The sequence below is a fragment of the Astatotilapia calliptera genome, chromosome 18 (genome assembly GCF_900246225.1).
Source record: "Astatotilapia calliptera chromosome 18, fAstCal1.2, whole genome shotgun sequence".
Lineage (NCBI taxonomy): Eukaryota > Metazoa > Chordata > Actinopteri > Cichliformes > Cichlidae > Astatotilapia > Astatotilapia calliptera.
Genome location: NC_039319.1, coordinates 30,984,615 through 31,005,607, shown reverse-complemented (window position 1 = coordinate 31,005,607; position 20,993 = coordinate 30,984,615). Strand labels below are relative to the sequence as shown.

The window sequence follows — 20,993 nt, the reverse complement described above, 5'->3', positions numbered from 1 at the left end:
ATTGGTCCCAGTGTAGGTCATAGTGTGAGTTGTCACTGTGTGCTAAATTTGTATTCAAACACTAACTGAAAAGTGTGTGAGTCTTGGAAACATTTATCTGTTGAAAACCTTTTGTTTCTGTTTTTTGGTGAGTTCTGAACCTTTTTGTCCCACTTTGTTCCAGACTTCGAGTATAACATTAAAACTTGATTTGTGTCAAAACTGCCTTTTAAACTAACTTCCTTTTGTCAACGAGGTTTCAATATTTACTTCCTTTTCTGATGGACTGACTTTAAATCTTTCTTTCTGTGTTTCAAAACAACACTGGATACAAATTCATGTGACCATTAGGTTCTGTACGGTAAACGTACACTGATACTAATGCAAACGGAAAACGTAACGTTCACGGTGGTCCAACAAAAATAAACACTATGTAGGAAAATCAAGCAAACTGGGATTTATAATAAATCATCCTGAAATATACCCCATATGTGTGATGATGTTTGTGCAAATCTTCGTTCAGATTGGCCCAGCCGTTAAGGAGGAGGTGGGGTACGTACAGATGTGTACGTGCATACTTTGTGATTAGGGCCGGCTCTACGCTGGGGCAAGAGGGGGCAGCGGCCCCTTAAACAAACATCCTGCCCCGTTAAGTCAAACTTTTAGACGTTGAAGGACAATAATAGATTTCCCACAAACTGAATATGGACAAGATTTAGTACATTTACTACAGTAGCTCTCATTCGCTCTTTTCCTCCGTACTCTGTGTGCAGGCTCACACAGCACTCACCAGAGATCCCTCCCCCCCAGCTAAGCATCCAATCACTGTCAGTATGCAAATGAGCCTGTGTCAGGTTTCTCAGTAGGCAGGGTAGAGCAAAATGAAGCAGCAAATCTCTGTCGTCTCGTGAGATAATTAACTAAAAAATACATCTATGTTTGTACAGTGTGTGACTATTGTTTCAGTACAGACGTGTTTATCTCTGTGAGCCTGTCTGCTGCACAGACCCGACACAAAGCCGCCCAGCTTTCAGCTCTGCAATCAACAGTTCCCTCATTTCATATACTAAAGTAATCACAGTAATCACACACACACTTCCAGCAGCTCACAAAGGGAAGTTAAGGTCCTAAACCCCTGTCGTCACACCATGTTACATACAAGGAAGAGGAATTGGGTGATCTTGACCCATGACAAGTCCATAACATATAACTTGGATATGGAAGAGACATGGTGATTCGAAATTTTATTTAGTCCTATTTTATTCTTACTTTATTTTGCACATTTATTTGAGAATTAGGCCACCCAAGATAAATTTTATATTGTTGGTTGTAAAGGTCTGGATGATAGTTTTATTTTATTTTTCTGTTTTATTTTTCAAGACTTGGTGAATTGACTTTATTTTTATAACTTGGCCCTTTTTAGTTTTGTTAATATTGGGTTTGAATATATTCGATAGAGGCCATCCACTTAAAGTAAATGTTTTTAGTTGTGATAATCTGATGAAGAATATTTTTGTTTTAGTTTTTGTTGTTTTATTTTTCAGTTTTCCCCCTGAGGGATTGCCGCCTTAACATGATCGGGCGTTTGCAAGCCTCAGTGACCCTGAAAGCTACACCAGCAGAAGCTTAGCCTTCAGGTGGGACATGCAGATGGTCAGGATTTTAGGTTAGAGGCCTGACAAAGTGCAATCCAATTACATGACAAAAACAGTTATCCAAAGCACCCCACCCCCAGCCACACTGCTCTTATGCTGAGAACTAAAAAAAGGTATAGGACATAAATGGTAATTTGGGATTTTTTTTTTTCATTTAATGAGTTCTTTTTCTCCCTATTGCCAGTCTTGGCAGCCGGGGGTCAGTCCGCCAGGGCCTCCGCTCCTGGCCGCCACCCGGCACACAATGCACCTCTTTGCTTAGGCTGCTGCCCCCGCGACCCGGCCCCGGACAAAGCGGATGAAGATGGATGGATGGATGGAGTTCTTTTTCTAGAGTGGAAGGACTACCTACTTTCCAAAACAGATTTGGGTGCACAAGTTTGAAATTATTTTTGGTTGATGATGAATTTTGCAGTTGTATCATCTGATCTGTGGCCTTGTGAGCCATCAAATAATTACCACCTGGTGCTCAGTTAGATCAGTTGGTGGGGATAAAATGCCGGACAGGCCTGGCACAACTAAAGCTATAGTGAGGGTATGCTGGAAATGCCCATAAAATTCTTTAACTCCCAGGACTTCAACAGCATTCCGAGGGAGGCTGGGGACACTGAGTCCGAAAGGACCAGTTTTCTAACCCTCCATTGCTGAGGCTGCTGCAAGGAGCTGCAGAGGTGGTTGGAGCCTGGTGGTTATCCCCGAACCAGATGGTGGAGACCGCAAGTGAAAGGAGCCATCAAGTGTGAAGTGAAAGGACTTCGGAGACAGCTCATGGGCACCAGCAGGCCAAGCGAACCGCAGCTCGGGCAATGGCTAAAGCAAAACTTGGGTTTGGGAGGAGTTCAGTGAGGCCATGGACAAAGACTTTTGGTCTGCCTTGAAGCATTTTGAACAAAACTTCAGGCAATTCAGGAGGGTAAAGCTGTGCTCTCCCCCCACATGGTATATAGTCCAGGTGCTGCTGAATTGAACTGAGGGCAGTGGAAGGAATCCTTTAAAACCTCCTTAACCGAACTGACACATCGTCTGTAGAGGGTACGAGGTTTCACTGAGGTGAAAACAACTCTTGGGTTGTTGTGGTTAACTCTTTGGTGGATGAGCCCCTGCGGTCGATCACTTTCACCCTGAACTAACTAGGATGACTCTTAAGTGATGAGTAAAGTGATGATGACTCTAATGGTCAATGACTGACAAAATAGGAGAACAGTCAATCAGTCCGTTTTTGTACAAAAGGTGCAAACCTACTGCCATAAAAGAGTGTTATACTCTTATTACTTATAATTTTTTTTCTTAGCATTAATTTGTTTTTCTTTTTGGCAAAAAAGAATAAAATCCAGTCAGCTTCTACCACTTATCCAGAACGACACTGTAGGATGGGACCATGAAAAGTAAAGTTGGGGTTCCAAAGAAAAGACAAAAGAGAGGATGACACAATTTTATTTTTATTTTTTTTACCAAAAAAGGTTGGCCTTGTCTGTGGGTGATAGAAGTGAAACTCATAGCCACGTCCACATGAAAGAAAATCTGTGACTTTTATATTTAATATTTTAATTTAATAATAGTTAGATTACTTAATGTGTCTCTCTAACACAGGAAGTCAAAGCTGTCCTCAACATGAAGAAGAAGGCTTTCAGGAGCAAAGTGAAGGAGGAGATGAAGGCAGCACAGCGGGAGGTGAAACGCTGCCTGAGGGAAGCAAAGGACACCTACAGGAGGAAGGTGGAGCAGAAGTTGGAGAGGAACGATATGAGGGAGGTCTGGAATGGTGTGAAAACCATCACAGGCCACAACACCAAGAAAAGCACAGTGGGGGGGGGACTGTGGAGAAGGCAAACGAACTCAACAACTTCTTCAACAGGTTTGACCAGCCCACAACCCCCCCACCCTCACCTTCACTACAGAGTCCTCTCCCCACTCTCCTGCCTCCCTCGCTTCCCCCCCTTCCTGACACCATGACACCCCCCTCCTCCAATCCCTCTCTCAGCAGCAAGACATCTCCCCCCCTCCCCTCCTCCCAAACATCTCCCAGTGTCACAGTGGATCAGGTCAGGAGGCAACTGAGGAAGCTTCGCCCCAGAAAGGCAGCAGGCCCAGACAAGGTGTGTCCTAGGATGCTAAAGGCGTGTGCTGCTGAACTTGGGGAGCCGCTACAACGAGTCTTCAACCTCAGTCTGCGACTGGGGAGAGTGCCCGCCCTATGGAAGACATCCTGCATCGTCCCGGTCCCTAAAAGGAACCGGCCCAATGAGCTGAATGACTTCCGACCGGTGGCACTGACGTCACATCTTATGAAGACTCTAGAGCGGCTCTTCCTCAACCTCCTCCGACCACAGGTACAACATGCCCAGGACCCACTACAGTTTGCATACAAGGTGGGTGTCGGAGTGGAGGATGCCATCCTGTACCTCCTACACAGAGCCCACTCACACCTGGATGGGGGAAAAGGCACGGTCAGGATCCTGTTTCTTGACTTTTCCAGTGCCTTTAATACCATCCGGCCCTGTATGCTTCAGGAAAAACTGAACAGGATGGAGGTGGACCCCTGCCTGGTGGCTTGGATCTCCGACTACCTCACCGACAGACCACAGTACGTCAGGCTGAAGGACATCACGTCTGACACTGTGGTCAGCAGCACAGGAGCACCACAGGGAACTGTGCTGTCCCCTCTTCTCTTCACCCTGTACACCTCTGACTTCTGCTACAACTCTGAATTATGCCACATTCAGAAGTTTGCAGATGACACGGCCATCATGGGGTGTATCTGGGATGATCAGGAAGAGGAGTACAGAAGTCTGGTGAGGAACTTTGTCGCATGGAGTCACACAAACCACCTGCAACTCAACACCTCAAAGACTAAGGAACTGGTTGTGGACTTCGGGAGGTCTAGAGCAGGTCCACTGCCGGTTCAGATAGAGGGGGAGGAGGTGGAGGTGGTCAACAAGTACAAGTACCTCGGGCTGTGGGTGGACAATAAACTGGACTGGTCATGCAACACAGAGCACCTGTATAAAAAAGCCCAAAGCCGACTGTACTTCCTCAGGAGGCTGAGGTCTTTTAACATCTGCAGGAAGCTCCTGAGGATGTTTTACCAGTCGGTGGTTGCTGGAGTACTTTTCTATGCTGTGGTGTGCTGGGGGAGCAGCACAGCAAAGAAGGACTCATGCAGGCTGGAGAAACTGATCAGGAGGGCTAGCTCTGTGGTCGGCATGAAGCTGGACACTCTGGTGACAGTGGCAGAGAAAAGGACATTAAAGAAACTGATGGACATTATGGACAATGCTGGGCATCCTCTGCACACGGCCATTAACAACCAGAAGAGTCTGTTCAGTGACAGGTTGCTTCTCCCCAAGACAAGAACTAACAGACTTAAAAACTCCTTTGTCCCACACGCCATCAGACTGTTTAACTCCTCTCTGGAGGGGAGAGGGAGGGGAAACAGGAGGACAAAGGAGGGGGGAACAACTAAGCTGTAGTGCCTCTTCACTGTGCAATACTTTTTGTAAATAGTCAACAGTGCAATAGACTCAATACTTGAAATGTGCAATTCACTTGTATTTTTATTTTTTATTCCTATTTATTCTATTTATCCCCTTTGTATATTTTATTTATATTTGTCTCTGTATTTATATATGTGTGTGTGTGTGTGTGTGTGTGTGTGTGTGTGTGTATATATATATATATAACAATTCTGTAACTGTAACTTCGGTCGTTGCTGTGCTTTTTTTGGAAGTCGAATTTCCCAGAGGAACCCACCCGAGGGATTAATAAAGTTCTATCTTATCTTATCTTATCTTATCTTTGTTATTTCGCTGAACATCTAATCAATGCAGGCAAACACTGTGTGCATGCATATATCACCTTTCCCTGCATCTGCCGACTTGGTGCCAGGCAAAAAAAGATCAAGCTTCTGGGTCAGCTTAGCTGTCCCACTCCCATCTCCCCACACCCACATTCCTGACACTGAACCAGCCCCACTGATATCTGGAGAAGTAGGTGAGTGGGAAAGTTGTTTTGATTCTAGATATTGTTTATTTGTAAATAATACCTTATCACTGCATCCCGCATCAACAAAGCATTTCTGGAGAAGTGTGCATTGCTCTCTGTATATGTTGCACTCTGCCCATGACTTGCATGTGATGAGAGAGCCTTCAGTGGGCTAAAACAGCCACAACTGTTTGAGGTCCACTCTGTCTCAGAAGACAGACACATTTCTCCTGGCTCTACTTTAAAAATTGATGTCCAAAGTTAAATTTTTCCTAAACTTAATTTTAAAAGTAAAAATGTTTAAGCTGTAAAAAAAAATGTACATCATTTTATTGTTGAGAATTTAAATTTATTTCAATCCAAAATGTTAGTTTATTTGTATTTATATATTTGATCCAGATAATGATATCTTTATTTTTTGGAAAAGTTAATGTTATGTTAATTATGGCCTGTATTTGTATAGCGCTTTACTAGTCCCTAAGGACCCCAAAGCGCTTTACATATCCAGTCATCCACCCATTCACACACTGGTGATGGCAGCTACATTGTAGCCACAGCCACCCTGGGGCGCACTGACAGAGGTGAGGCTGCCGGACTACCGGGCCCTCTGACCACCACTAGTATGCAATGGGTGAAGTGTCTTGCCGACAGCGAGACTGTCCGAGCCGGGGCTCGAACTGGCAACCTTCCGATTACAAGGCGAACTCCCAACTCTTGAGCCACGATCGCCCATATGGGGCATATGGACATGATGCTTGTGTACTGAGAGTCAGGCAACATCATGGGTTAATTTACTAACAAGTAATGACCCTTTCCTTCCTGTTTCCTCTCCCCATGAACTGGCTCACACAGACTCCAGGGGCCCGTTCTTCGTACCTCGCTAAGTAAGTTAGCTGGATTTGATTGTTGACGATTTCGCGTGATCTTGGATCGTTCGGTTCCCCGAAGCTCATCCGGGACTTGCTGTCATAGCAACAGAGCCGTAAGCGTAAACCTGCTCGGGAGCAGGTTTACTTTATGTAAACAGGATTAGATCGCGGCCACGCAGGTATGTCCGCTTCATTTATACGAAAGCAACAGCGATATTCCACCACTGTTTCACCATAAATAAATAACATCAATGTAACTAAAGATAATGCAGCACTTGATCCTTTTATTGATGTCACACAGATACATACAGGTCATTTCCTAAAAAAGGGAAATGTACTATTAACATTCTATTACATGTATGTGATTATTACAGATGTAATTCATATTTCAGAGTAGTAATTGTAAATTACTTCGTGTAATCAAGATGAGAGACCACGGCTATAAAAGCGAAGGTGGATTTGGGAAGTCTGTCGCAGCCATGTCCTGTCCGTTTACGCGAGCAGCCCATTGCGGAAGGTGCAAGATTGATAAGGAGAGTCCTCAGAATCCAGCGTATATTGCGGGACAGACAGGATCCTTTAGCTCAGCGCGACAGTGTGCTCATAGAGAGATATCGATATTCCCGTGAGGGTATTATTCACTTAACCAACTTGTTGACGAGGGGGTGCAGGACCACCACCTGTCTTTTGTTGCTCTGCCCTTTCTTGGTTGCTGTTATGAACAAACTAACAGATTATTTCAGGGTCTCTTTCCAAGAGACGAAAAGCAATATAAGTGATAAATATTACCATTCTGTAGAATATTCTTATATTTCACTTTTACTTGTTCCCATGTTCTAGTGGGTCCTGTTGTGGCTCTAATGTGAAAGAGGATATAATATAATATAATATAATATAATATAATATAATATAATATGGTGTAATATAATAAATCTACCCTACCGCCTACTGGTGTTGGCCAGAGGGGCCGATGGCGCGATATGGCAGCCTCGCTTCTGTCAGTCTGCCCCAGGGCAGCTGTGGCTACAACTGTAGCTGCCTCCACCAGTGTGTGAATGTGAGAGTGACTGAATAGTGGCATTGCAAAGCGCTTTGGGTGCCTTGAAAAGCACTATATCAATCCACTCCATTATTATTATTATTATTAAATTACTTGAGGCAGCACGGTGGCACGGTGGTTAGCACTGTTGCCACACAGCAAGAAGGTCCTGAGTTCAATTCCACCATCAGGTCTTTCTGTGTGGAGTTTGCATGTTCTCCCCGTGTTTGCGTGGGTTCTCTCCGGGTACTCCGGCTTCCTCCCACCGTCCAAAAACATGCAGTTAGTGGGGATAGGTTAATTGGATAATATAAATTGCCACTAGGTGTGAATGTGCGAGTGAATGTGAGTGTGAATGGTTGTCTGTCCCTGTGTGTTAGCCCTGCGACAGACTGGCGACCTGTCCAGGGTGTACCCCGCCTTTCGCCCTATGACAGCTGGGATAGGCTCCAGCGCCCCCCGCGACCCTGAAAAGGATAAGCGAATGGATGGATGAAATTACTTACGAGTTTAATTTGTCAGCAACTTTCTGCCAGCCCTCTCTCCTTGCTTTTGCAGCCTTTGCAGTGTTCCCTTGCGTTTTAATTAAACTCTGAAACTCCTGAAATCCCTCAATCAAGAGTTCTTGCTCTGCTGCCGAAAAATACTGAGCGCGCTCCTTCGACATTTTTGCCGACCAAACAAAGGGTTGCCGATCAATGTTTCTACTATCGATGCGTAGCCCCTGTTTATGGAACGCCAGGACTGCCATAATGAATTAATTAAATACACCATTAAATAATTAATTAAATGTGTCAATAATTAATTAAAATTGGAATTAATTAATTAAAGAAATAGTTATGACACATGTAATTAATTAATTATTGACACATTTAATTAATTATTTAATGATATATTTATTTATTTCATTTTGGCAGTCCTGACGCCTGGCTCTCGTCATGAAATAATTTTATCTGTCAGCCTCACCCATCAAACTCAGGGGGCGGGGTTAACGCTGATCGAGTCAAAACCATTGCTTTGGCCTGGTGGCCATTGTTTCTAGCACACAACAACCGGCATGTGGAAGCTAACAGAACTGAGCTTTGAAAAACCCTGTTTGTGTGTCACCAAATACCGTTTTAATATTTTTTTAGCCGAGAATGTAGTGGTTTAATCTTCATGTGTCTGGTCGGTTTGTCAAGATACAGCCTCTTTGCAAAAGTGTTTCGATGATTTCGGAGATGTCGTCCCAGTCTCACGGCAAAGCGTGGGATAGACCCGCTCGCCTCGCAAGCGATCCCACCGACAAAGCGCAGGCCCCGGTACACAGCTGTAATAACCCCCGCTGACTTCTTTTACTGAGGTTATATTTATCGGTGTTTTATTTCCTGATGTTCTTATGTGTCCTACGTGTTTCAGTCGCCAATTCTGAATTATAACTAACATTAAAAACATGTTTAAGGAGGAGAGAGAGCAAATAAATCTGTTTAACATCTGATCTTTGGGTTTTTGTTCAGTAATCAGTGTGACCTGTGTATAAACACATAAAAGAGATAACGTTGGTGTTTCCGTCATGTAGTAACTGCTGGCTTTAACTGTACAAAGGTTGTTCGACACTATGAAACACATACAGACTTCATGATGTTCGGCTAATATTTTTATTGTGAATATTAATCATGCTGACCTCGCTCTGTACACCACGCAGCGAGGTCAGCATATCCACGATATCCACGATATCCTCAGCTCCATGAGTTAACACAAAGTTTCCCAGCTGACTATCTAACTGCCAACTATTCCAGAGACGTGAAAATATACAGCATAAAGAAAAGTGTAAGAGACTCAGCAGCAGATTAGAATAACAGTTATACATTTAATAAATCACCAAATGAATCCAAGAAACGAGCAAACCTGTTCCGACAATTTGAATTTGTATTCCCTCAGCTGCAGACTCGCTGCTGTTTAAATGTTTGAAAAGGAAGATTAGATATAAAAAACGTCAAAGATAGACTCAGTCTGCCTTCACATTTGATATGAGGCCAGCACGTATAGTGGCCTCAGCAGGCTATTACTGAAATACACGTGCTATATCATAAACTATGATATAAACAGGGAGGTCCTATTAACATGTTTAGTTTTAAAGGACACCTTCCTGCCTTTAGTCTCATTCATGAGCAGTATTAGTTTTCTTCTAACATCCAGAAGTCTGCACGATGTGTTTCATAGTTTGTAACAAGCCTTTGACAGGTAAACATAACATGACCGAAAAAGCAAAAAAAAAAAGAGAGAGAGAGAGAGAGTGTTGATATAAGAAGAGAAAATTCTCTCAATTATGGAGACAGGCAAATGGTTCATTTACGTTTGATGTGTGTTTATTCCTCCCTAAATATCGTCGGTGAAGTTTGCCATGCACGTCAGATTTTCCTGCGCATTTTTATACCTCTGCCAACAGAGAGAGAAAAAAATCACATTCTAACAGACTGCTGGTGCTTAGAATACAGTTGAATAACTATTAAAAAACAGATGATATTTAGATGATAGTTCAGTCTAACACATGTGCCAGTGAACCATTAAACGTCTGTGAAACTATGCAGTTATGAAACGTAACTTTAACCTCAGCCAAACCGATTTGCTCAGTTGTAAATAAAACAGCGAAGTAAACGTGACCCGACAGACAGAACCTGAGTGAATGAAGTCCAGCGTTTAACCACTGAGAGCTAAAACTCAGCTGAGGTTTCAAAGCTGTGTGCCGGTGATTGGACATCAGCCGCTGATGAAGCTGTTCGCCTATAAAGTGCTCTGTAAGGAAACGAGCTCCAGCAGCTCTGCGCTCGGGGAAAACACTATATTTACTTATCTTGTGCAGAAAAATGCGCTGACATTGCTTTATATCGAGCACCGGCTGCCCAGTTAAACTGTGACTATCACCAGGTAACTAGGCGTGTTTCTTGAATTAGCAGCAGGTGTTAAACAGCTGACAGATGCATGCAGGTAAACTGAGGGTCTGTTGAGCTGATCGCTGGTTTCGTGAGAAAAATGTCAGCTCGTTCTTTATGTTACAGAAGCACAGAGACACAAGACCAGGCGGAAAGAGACGATCGTTCGGTGAAAATGAGAATCTGCGAATGCAACATGTGGAACACGGAGAGTGGAATATGTAAACAAACCGGTTAACGTAACCCCCTCGGTGCGCTCTGCATGCTAACTGTTAGCAGAGCTAGTGAAATCTCTGAAAACATCTGAGCACTTTTGCAAACATGTTCTATGTTGACAACCTGACCAGACGCGACATTCGCGGCTAAAACACTGTTAAAAGTGTAGCTGGTGACAGAAAAACGGAGTATTTTAAAACTACACCACCACCATTGCTGCCTGTGATTTGATCTGCATTCTGGGATACTTGGCTGCCCCAAGTCTACACAAGCAATCGATTATCTAGGATCGACCTGTTTTGACTTACTTTGCACGGCAACCAATCAAATGTTAGAGAAGCTGCATGGGCAGCGTTAACCCCGCCCCCTGAGTTTGATGGGTGAGGCTGACAGATAAAATTATTTCATGATGAAAGCCAGGCGCCAGGACTGCCAAAATGAAATAAATAAATATATCATTAAATAATTAATTAAATGTGTCAATAATTAATTAATTAAATGTGTCAATAATTAATTAAAATGTGAAATACATAAATAATTAATTAAATGTGTCAATAATTAATTAATTAAATGTGTCAATAATTAATTACAATGTGAAATACATAAATAATTAATTAAATGTGTCAATAATTAATTAATTACATGTGTCATAACTATTTATTTAATTAATTAATTCCAATTTTAATTAATTATTGACACATTTAATTAATTATTTAATGGTGTATTTAATTAATTCATTATGGCAGTCCTGGCGTTCCATACCTGTTAAGCCACCCAGTGATCTCACATTACTTCATCCAGCTGTACTAATCGTCAACAACAGGTGTGTTCGGAGAACCGGAATAGCGAGCTCAAAGTTAGCGCGATGATTTGATCTTGGATGTAGTAAGCGAGGTACGAAGAACGGACCCCAGGTGTGTTGGAGGTGTGGGCGTTTGGGACACAGCCTCCCAACACCTACCACTGGTCCAGGAGGGACATACAACGTTCTGATAAGGTGCCAAGGGGGTTGTGGCAGGGGTGTGATCTTTGGCTCTGCTGCAGTGGAGGGGTGGTGCAGTGGGCTCAAGGGGAGGCTGAGCTGCAGGTGGAGGTAGTTAGGTTGATGAGCTAGCTTCCCTTTTCAGTGCTGAAGCATATCGTGTGTGTGTGCCTGAATAAAAGTGGCAAAACAGCCAATTAACGTCGTGTGGTGTTTGAATCATTCACAGGGGTATATGCTTTGGTGGACTCAGGCAGCACGCAGACCCTAGTCAACCAAACCCTGGTTCGATCAGAGGCATTGCTGGACACAGAGTAGGTGGAGGTCACCTAACCTTGACCGTATGTTTCTTCAAGTGAAGAAAGAAATACTGACATTTATTTACAGATACATTCTGGTGCATTTTAAATGTGTAACTTTTCACTGCCCTTTACACTTTTTACTTAAGAGACATTTCTCAGTACAGTAGTAATACACAGGACAGCTGAATGTAAATTGTGCCACATTTGTATAGCCTAAGCTTCTTTGTTTTACTTTATCTGCATATTTACCAAGTGGCAGTGGCTCGTCATGGTCACACATGAAGCCAATTCGTTCAGCTACAGGACTTTGTAGTTTATCCTCTTTTTCATGGATGCCTGGATGTTAAACTTTACATCTGGGAGAAGAGCCACACTGATCATTTTATTGAACGTGAAAGAATTTGGACCATTTTTAATTCTCTGTGATGACACAGTTTCTGTTTGAAAGTTTGGACAGTCGTTGGTTCGGACCTCAGACTTAAGAAGTGGATATTGTTATATTAACAGCTTTTCAACAACTAAAGTAGCAATGGCAGTATTAAGATTGACAGAGTGGGAAATGGTAGTGGTGCAGAGAACAGAAAACCAAACTAACACCCAGAAAAGCAGGCAGATGAGTGATTACATATCTTCCTTATTCCTTATTAAGCTTCAAGAAGAAGAAAAAAGATATATATAAAGTTTTTCTATAAATTATATATGGCCTGTTACAAATGCTGTCATATGTGACATCATTTAAATAGGACCTGCCTGACAAAGTGGAGTAGACTTAAAGATCCTAGAGAAACACAGTAACTGAGATCTCTCAGTCTGGATAAGGTTATAATGCCATTTCTAAAGCTGTGGGGAACCATAGTGAGAGCAAAAAGGAACATAAAGGCTCATCTCGGTTTTGCCAAAAACATCTTGATGATACCCAAGGCGAGACAAAAGTTACATTTTTGGAAGTTGTCCCATTACATGTGGTGTAAAAGTAACACAGCATTTCAGAAAAGGAACATCACACCAACAGTCAAACGTGGTGGTGGTAGTCTGATGGTCTCAGTCTGTTTTGCTGCCTCACTTAGTCATAGCGCTGCATACACACTTATTTAGCACAAAGCTGTGGTAAATAGAAGCGTGAATTCCTCTGTCTGCCAAAACATCCTGAAGGAGAATGTGCAGCCATCTGTTTCTGGCCTGTAGCACTTGGGTTCTGCACCAGGACAACGATCCACAACAGACCAGCGAGTCCACCTCTGACTGAATTCTTTCCGTTGCTACGCTTCACAAGAAACAACCCTTTCCTACCAAGAGCTCATGACCATAGGTAAGGGAAGGCATGTACACTGACCAGCTTAGGTTTTTCACTTTCAATTCAATTCAATTTTATTTATATAGCGCCAAATCACAACAAAAGTCGCCTCAAGGCGCTTCATAGATTCAGAGAAAAACCCAACAATCATATGACCCCCCTATGAACAGCACTTCGGCGACAGTGGGAAGGAAAAACTCCCTTTTAACAGGAAGAAACCTCCTGCAGAACCAGGCTCAGGGAGGGGCGGGGCCATCTGCTGTGATTGGTTGGGGTGAGAGAAGGAAGACAGGATAAAAGACATGCTGTGGAAGAGAGACAGAGGTTAATAACAGATATGATTCAATGCAGAGAGGTCTGTTAACACATAGTGAGTGAGAAAGGTGACTGGAAAGGAAAAACTCAATGCATCATGGGAATCCCCCGGCAGCCTACACCTATTGCAGCATAACTAAGGGAGGATTCAGGGTCACCTGGTCCAGCCCTAACTATATGCTTTAGCAAAGAGGAAAGTTTGAAGCCTAATCTTGAAAGTAGAGATAGTGTCTGTCGGGGGGTCACGTGGCCAAGCATTAAGATGGCAGCTTAGCGAGGTCGCTCTCAGGACAGTGTACAAACTTTCTATAAAAAACCCTTGCATATGCTGTTAGTGTGGTCTGGAATATACGGCACTGACATGTCAAAAGCTTCATCTGTGAAACAGTGTGACATCTTTACCTGAAGACGCAAGACAGGCGCTATACCATCAACGTCCGACACAGATGCTAACATGGCTAGCATAGCCGAGGTTTTGGATGAACTCAAATCACTCCGGTCGGATTTTGGAGCCAAGTTGGACAGCATCGATATAAGACTGACTGGGATGGCGAGCGCAGTGACTGCACTGGAGGGTAAAGTCTCGGAGGTAAAGCAAGACATATTGAACCAGGGGGCTCATATCGAAGAGGCCGAAGCCCGCATTGCCGAAGTTGAAAGCACACTTGAGAAAACAGAAACGTCACTGAACTCGGCTATCAAACGAATCGCACTTCTTGAAGCCAAAACAGATGATTTGGAAAACCGCGGACGACGAAAGAACCTGCGCATCTTCGGCATAAAAGAGGGAGCAGAGGGGCAACAATCACTCTTCGACTTTGTTAACATCATGCTACCCAAGTGGCTGGGGCTAGCGCCCGACAAGTCATTCACACTGGAGCGAGTGCATCGCACACTTGCCTCCGGGAAACCAAACCAGAGCAGAGTGGTGCTTATTCGTTTCTTAAAATTCCAAGAGAAGGAACTGGTATATCGGGAAGCAAGAAAACAACAAATTACACATGATGGGGCCAAGATCACATTTGCACAGGATCTGTCTGCGGAGACGGTTCGGATCCGACGGGGATTTCACCTGGTTGTCAAACTGTTTATTGATATCAATGCCTTCCGTGGATTCCAGCACAACCCATGCAGACTCAGAATCCTGTACGGTGGGAAGATCCACCTCTTCTCAACACCTCAAGAAGCCGAAAAATTCTACAAGAATTTGCCGAAGGAAACAGCAGAGGATGCTCATCACCAGTGAGTTGGTTAAACAACAGGTTAACCATTAAGACACTCCATAAGACTGCCTCTGCTTCAACATAACCGACCAGTAATTGAGTCACTGATAAGAGACAGATAAAATTTTGAGCTCGAATTTATGTGGGACTTCTGTTACCATAACTGGGCGTTTTTAAGCGCATATTCGTTCTAAGTTTGATTGCAATCGTTTTTGGGTTGTAGATTAACAGCTGAACCTCACCTAAGTCTTTTTTTTTTGTTTTGTCCTACCAAGGGTAAACTTTACTTTATTATGGGGGAAGAATCAGTATCATTATATGGTTAGTGTACACTGTCTGATTTATGGGGTTTTGGAGAGGTCGCGTTGACTAGTTACTCCTCAGTGATGTGGATTAACGCCCTCCAAATAATTTGTTCAAGGGAGGGGGGAGACATTTCCAACAAGGAAATGCAAATGTTCAATCAGAAATTGTTTACAAGTTCTTTATCTGGTATGTGTGAGTGTGTGAATGTATGTGCAAACCTGCTTCTTCAATTTTCCCTTTACTTTGTTTATTTAAGTGAACAGTCTGACAATATTTTATGGAGAGGACAACTAAAGAGAACATTTTGAAGGTTAACATTACGACCTGGAACGTTAGGGGGATACGGAAGTTAGCTAAACTGAAACAAGTATTAAACCGACTAAAACATTTTAACTCTAGGATTATTTTTCTACAGGAATCTCATCTTACTGCATCAGAGATACATTTATTAACCAAAAGATGGCAGGGTCAGGTATATTTCTCTTCTTTTACTAGACACGCCAGAGGAGTCATTACTCTTATACATAAGTCAATCCCATTTCAAACTACGAGGGTGATTACAGATCCAAATGGGAGATATGTAATTGTGCAGGGCCGTATCTCCATGTTAGAAATAAACCTGATAAATATCTATGGCCCCAACGAGGATAACCCATCCTTCTATGAAAATCTATTTCTCACAATATCAACCTTGGAGGGCCTTTATATCGTAGGAGGGGACTTCAATTGCGCCCTGGACCCTAACCTGGATAGGTCGTCTCAAACTGACACTACTCATACCCAGACTAGAAAAATACTTTTTAACTATATGAAAGATTTGAGATTAAATGAGGTCTGGAGAACAAGGAATCCAAATAACAGGGAATTTTCATGTTATTCTAGTTCGTATCAAAGTCATTCGCGGATAGACTACTTTCTTATCTCTACAGAGTTATTACCTTGTGTTGAGAACTGTTGGTATAACAGTATTGTGATTAGTGATCACGCAGCAGTATGTCTATCAGTTAGATTGGGCGAAGTTGATCAAGGTGTAAAGCGATGGAGGATGCAAACATTTTTGTTAAAGGACCCATCATTTGTCAAATTTATAGAAACTTGCATTGATCAATATTTTCAAATAAATAAAGATGAAACCACAGCTAGTATTAGGTGGGAAGCATTTAAAGCTTACATAAGAGGGGAAATTATAAGCTACAGTAGCAACAAGAGTAAGCAATATAACCAAGAATTAAAATCATTAGAAAGGCAAATTAAATCTAATGAAACAGAATTTTACCAGAGCAATGATCCCACTAAACTAAACAATCTGACTATTCTAAGAGCCAGGTATGATAAATTAACAGCAGAGAAAGTGGCAAAAAGTTTAATGTGGACCAAACAATTATTTTATGACCAAGGAGAGAAGGCAGGAAAATTATTGGCCTGGAGGATAAAAAAGATGCAAGCAGAAAAGGCCATCACCCACATAAAGTCCAAATCGGGTATTATAACAACAGACCCTTTAAAAATAAATGAAAATTTCAGAGAGTTTTATCAATCTTTATACCAATCTGAATATACGGGAAACAGAGAAACACAAGATGCATTTCTTGATCAGTTAAAATTTCAAACCCTCTCAGAAGAGGATAAAACAGCCCTTGATAGTCATTTAACAATAAAAGACCTGTCAGAAGCCATAGACGACCTGAATAGCGGTAAAACGCCTGGTCCTGATGGACTTCCAATGGAATTCTATAAAACATTTAAAAATAAATTAATACTGCCACTTCTTAACATGTATGAGGAGTCATATAAGTCCGGAATACTCCCAGACTCACTGAGATTAGCTACAATAACCCTTTTATTGAAGCCAAATAAGCCTCCGACTGAATGCTCCTCTTATAGGGGAATTAGTCTTATGGGATGTGATACGAAGATTTTGTGTAAAGCACTCTCTAGAAGACTAGATAAATGTGTGCCTAATTTGATAACAGACGATCAACAAGGTTTTGTTAAAACGAGACAAGGCTATCATAATATAAGACGTGTCCTCAATGTACTTTATGAGAAAAACAATAGGGAGGACACTGCGCTGCTATCACTAGATGCGTGCAAAGCCTTCGATAGAATAGAATGGAATTATCTCTTACAAGTGCTCCCCAGATATGGACTAGGTGAAACATTCCTGAAATGGATCCGATTATTGTATACACATCCAACAGCACAAGTTTTAACTAATAATAACGTATCAAAACCCTTTAATTTACAGCGATCAACCAGGCAGGGCTGCCCTCTGTCACCAATTCTCTTTGTGTTAGCAATAGAACCTCTGGCCATAGCTGTGAGAGCAAATGCAGGAATATCAGGGACAAGAATTGGAGGAAGAGACCATCTAATTTCTTTATTTGCAGATGATATTATATTTTTTTTGACTAATCTGAAAGATAGTATCCCTAATTTAGTAACATTAATAAAAACATTTGGAGAATTTTCAGGATACAAAATTAACAATTCTAAATCAGAATTAATGTTTCTTAATGAGGAAGAAAGAAGAAGCCCTGTGGTGGCCACCCCATTTAAGACAACTACAACAGGCTTTAAATATTTAGGCATTAGGATCACTCCAAGCCTCAAGGACATAACCTCAATAAATTATGATCCCCTTGTAGGAGAGGTCACGGAAATGCTAAACCGTTGGACAAACCTGCCTGTATCTATGATAGGCCGGATAAATATCCTAAAAATGACAATTTTACCCAAATTTTTATATTACTTCCAAACACTTCCGTTGCCCCTACCAGCTTCATTTTTTGACAGTTTAAACAAACTATTTAACCAATTTATTTGGAATAATAAGAAGGCAAGGCTCCGCTTACAACTACTTTACTTGCCCTATGAAAGAGGAGGTCTCCAAGTCCCCAACCTCAGATGGTATTATATGGCTGCCCAACTAACATCAGCCACCCATTATTTCTGCCCAACAACACCTCCAGCCTGGGTTGACATCGAGCAAAAATCTGTTCCAGATCTTCCCTTACACACTTTTCTATATTCTTCAGACACTAAGATATTAAAAAAAACTACAAGGAACCCTTTCTTGAAAAATACAATTATAATTTGGCATGCAGCTCATAAATATGTGGGCGATCCTCCATCGCTTTCGCAATTTACCCCTATTTGGGGAAATGAAAAGTTCACGCCTGGTAAAAGTGATGGGGGATTTAAAATATGGAAAAATAAAGGCATTCAAAAAATTAAAGACCTATATGCAGATGGCATACTGCTCACATTTGATCAGTTGTGTAAAAAATATTTAATACCCCCAAAGCATTTTTTTAAATATTTACAATTGAAAAACTATTTGTCATCAAAACTGCAAAGGATTGCTGAACTTCCACCATTGACAAAAATAGAGGAGGTATGTGTTAAGAATACAAAAGGGAAAGGTTTTCTCTCTATATATTATAATTTACTGGTGCTTTCCTCCAAAGACTCAGCAGCAGATAAACTGGATGCTTGGAGAAGGGAGATCCAAGAGGACATAGATGAAAATGACTGGAACCAGGCTTGCTTAAAAGCACAAAAACAAACAATAAACACACGCTTTAAACTACTGCAATATAAATGGCTCATGAGAACCTATATAACACCTGTCAAGCTTCATCATATGTCCAATGATATTCCGGACATCTGTACTAAATGTCTAGTTGAAAAAGGAACTCTTCTTCATTGTCTATGGGAGTGTCCTAAAATCCAGGACTTTTGGAAAGATGTTATCAAATATCTGTCTGAAGTGTTTAAGGTAAAAATCCCTTTAATAGGAAAACTCTGTGTACTTGGAATATATCCAAGGGAATTTAAGCAATCGGGGAAAAAAACTAAATTACTGGACTACGGACTACTTCAAGCCAGAAGAGCCATTGCGCTATGTTGGAAGAGTATGGATGCTCCCTCCATGGGACTCTGGAAGAAGGAAATTGCAATCTCTCTAGGCCTGGAAAGACTGACATATATTGCCAAGGGCAAACAATGGGACTTTGTGAATATGTGGAAGCCATATATGACTATTTTAGGGAGTGGAGGTGAAGGACATTTATGAACAAAAAGGAAAAGAAGAAGGACAGGAGGGGAGAATCTTGTCTATCCTAACCCATTGTATTTTTGTATTGCTGTGAGAACTATGCTCATTTCTACATTTGAATGTGATGTAGGCAGGTTTGATGTATGGATGGATGTGTGAATGTGAGGGTGTTCAACATTTGTTTGTATTGTACTATAAAAAATTTCAATAAAAATATATGGGAAAAAAAAGAGATAGTGTCTGTCTCCTGAATCCAAACTGGAAGCTGGTTCCACAGAAGAGGGGCCTGTTTTGTGTTTAGCTCTCTCTTCACCACGACTGACTGGAACAGTGTCTGCAACACTGCCACCCCAATCCATCTGTCAACCTCTTGCTCCCCTCACTCATGCACAAGACCCCCATACTTACATTCCTTCACTTGGGACCTAGAGTGAGCTACTCCACTCTTTTCCAGCTGAGGACCATGGCCTCAGATTTTGAGGTGCTAATTCTCATTCGCATCAGTTCACATTCTGGAGACAAAAACCTTATAGTTCCTGCTGTATCCAAGGACTAACAAATGAACTCTCCTTTCCAGCACATTGGCAGCATATGGCTGAGGAGTTTCTTATACTGAAATTTTAATTTCTGGAATACAGTTCAGTGCTAGATGTCACGATCCAGGGTTACCAAGTTTTTTTTTCAAATCTTCTATTTAACTTCTGGATAAAGGTATAGCAAAGGTTACTCTTTCAGTTCTGGACTGAAAGAGTCCAGAACCAATAACTTTATCGATTCTTCATAAGATACCAATTTGTCTTTGCAAAGGCATGTTTAGTTCTATGTTGAATGTCTTTTGGATTTCATATTCGTTTTAGCTTTTTAAGGGTTTTTAAGGTTCAGTGAATTTACTTCCTCTTCTAATCTATTCAATCCAAAATATGACATTATCTTTTCCAATTTGTCTTTTCACCACTATAGTTTATCACTAAAGCATTCCAACCAAAAATTAGCAGGTTCTATTATTATAGCATATTACAGCTTATTGCAGGCTCCGATCTCCTTCACTGGCCCATTTTGGCCTCCACAGCATGTTTTTGTCCCGTCTTCCTGGCCTCAGCCCAACCGGTTGCGGTAGATAACCGCCCCTCTGTTTCTGCTGGAAGTTTCTTCCTGTTAAAAGTGAGATTTCCCTTCCCACTGTTGCCAAAGTGCTTGCTCATAGGGGCTCATACGATTGTTGGGTTTTTCTCTGTATCTATTAATGTAGGGTCTACATTACAGTATAAAGTGCTTTGAGGTGACTGTCGATGTGATTTGGCGATGTATAAATAAAACTGAATTGAATTGAGCCTTAATGCAGGCTCTCTCCTTCGTCTGTCCTTTGCTAGCGCTCAGCCTCTTGCAGGCTCTCTGCTTTCTCTCCTAGCCTTCACTGGCCTTGATCTCTATCACAGATCATGAGCTCTGTCTCAGCTCCGTAACGCTCTTCTGGCCACCGATGGCCCTTTAACTCTGCCCGCTCTGTGTCTCATTTACCACAATCCACTTCTAAGCTTAGAATAGAATAGAATTATTGTTACAATAAAATTGTGGAATTGTTTGATTGCTTTCTGTTTATCAATAAATCATGTTCCGTTCATCCTAAAAATCTCTGCTTATTGAAATGAAGCTTACACATGGTTCAATAGAGAAAAATCTGTATCGCAGATCTGTCTGTGTTTGTTGGCCAATCTATCCTTTTCATCACTTCCACTTTCCTGTCAAGCTCACTGCTGACATCACTGGTCTAGTCCAATTATCTTTCTATCCGGCCCTCGCAGTCTTTCATGCAGACCGGCTCTTCCTCATCTCAGCCTCTCACATGCTACTCAGAGCTCC

General features: G+C 41.9%; 1 protein-coding gene across 1 annotated transcript in view; it reads right to left on the bottom strand.

The window, feature by feature from the left end:
• LOC113010984 (protein FAM151A) overlaps window positions 1-20,993 on the bottom strand; it is a 509,869-nt gene that overhangs the window by 128,301 nt on the left and 360,575 nt on the right. The gene's annotated exons all lie outside the window — the stretch shown is intronic.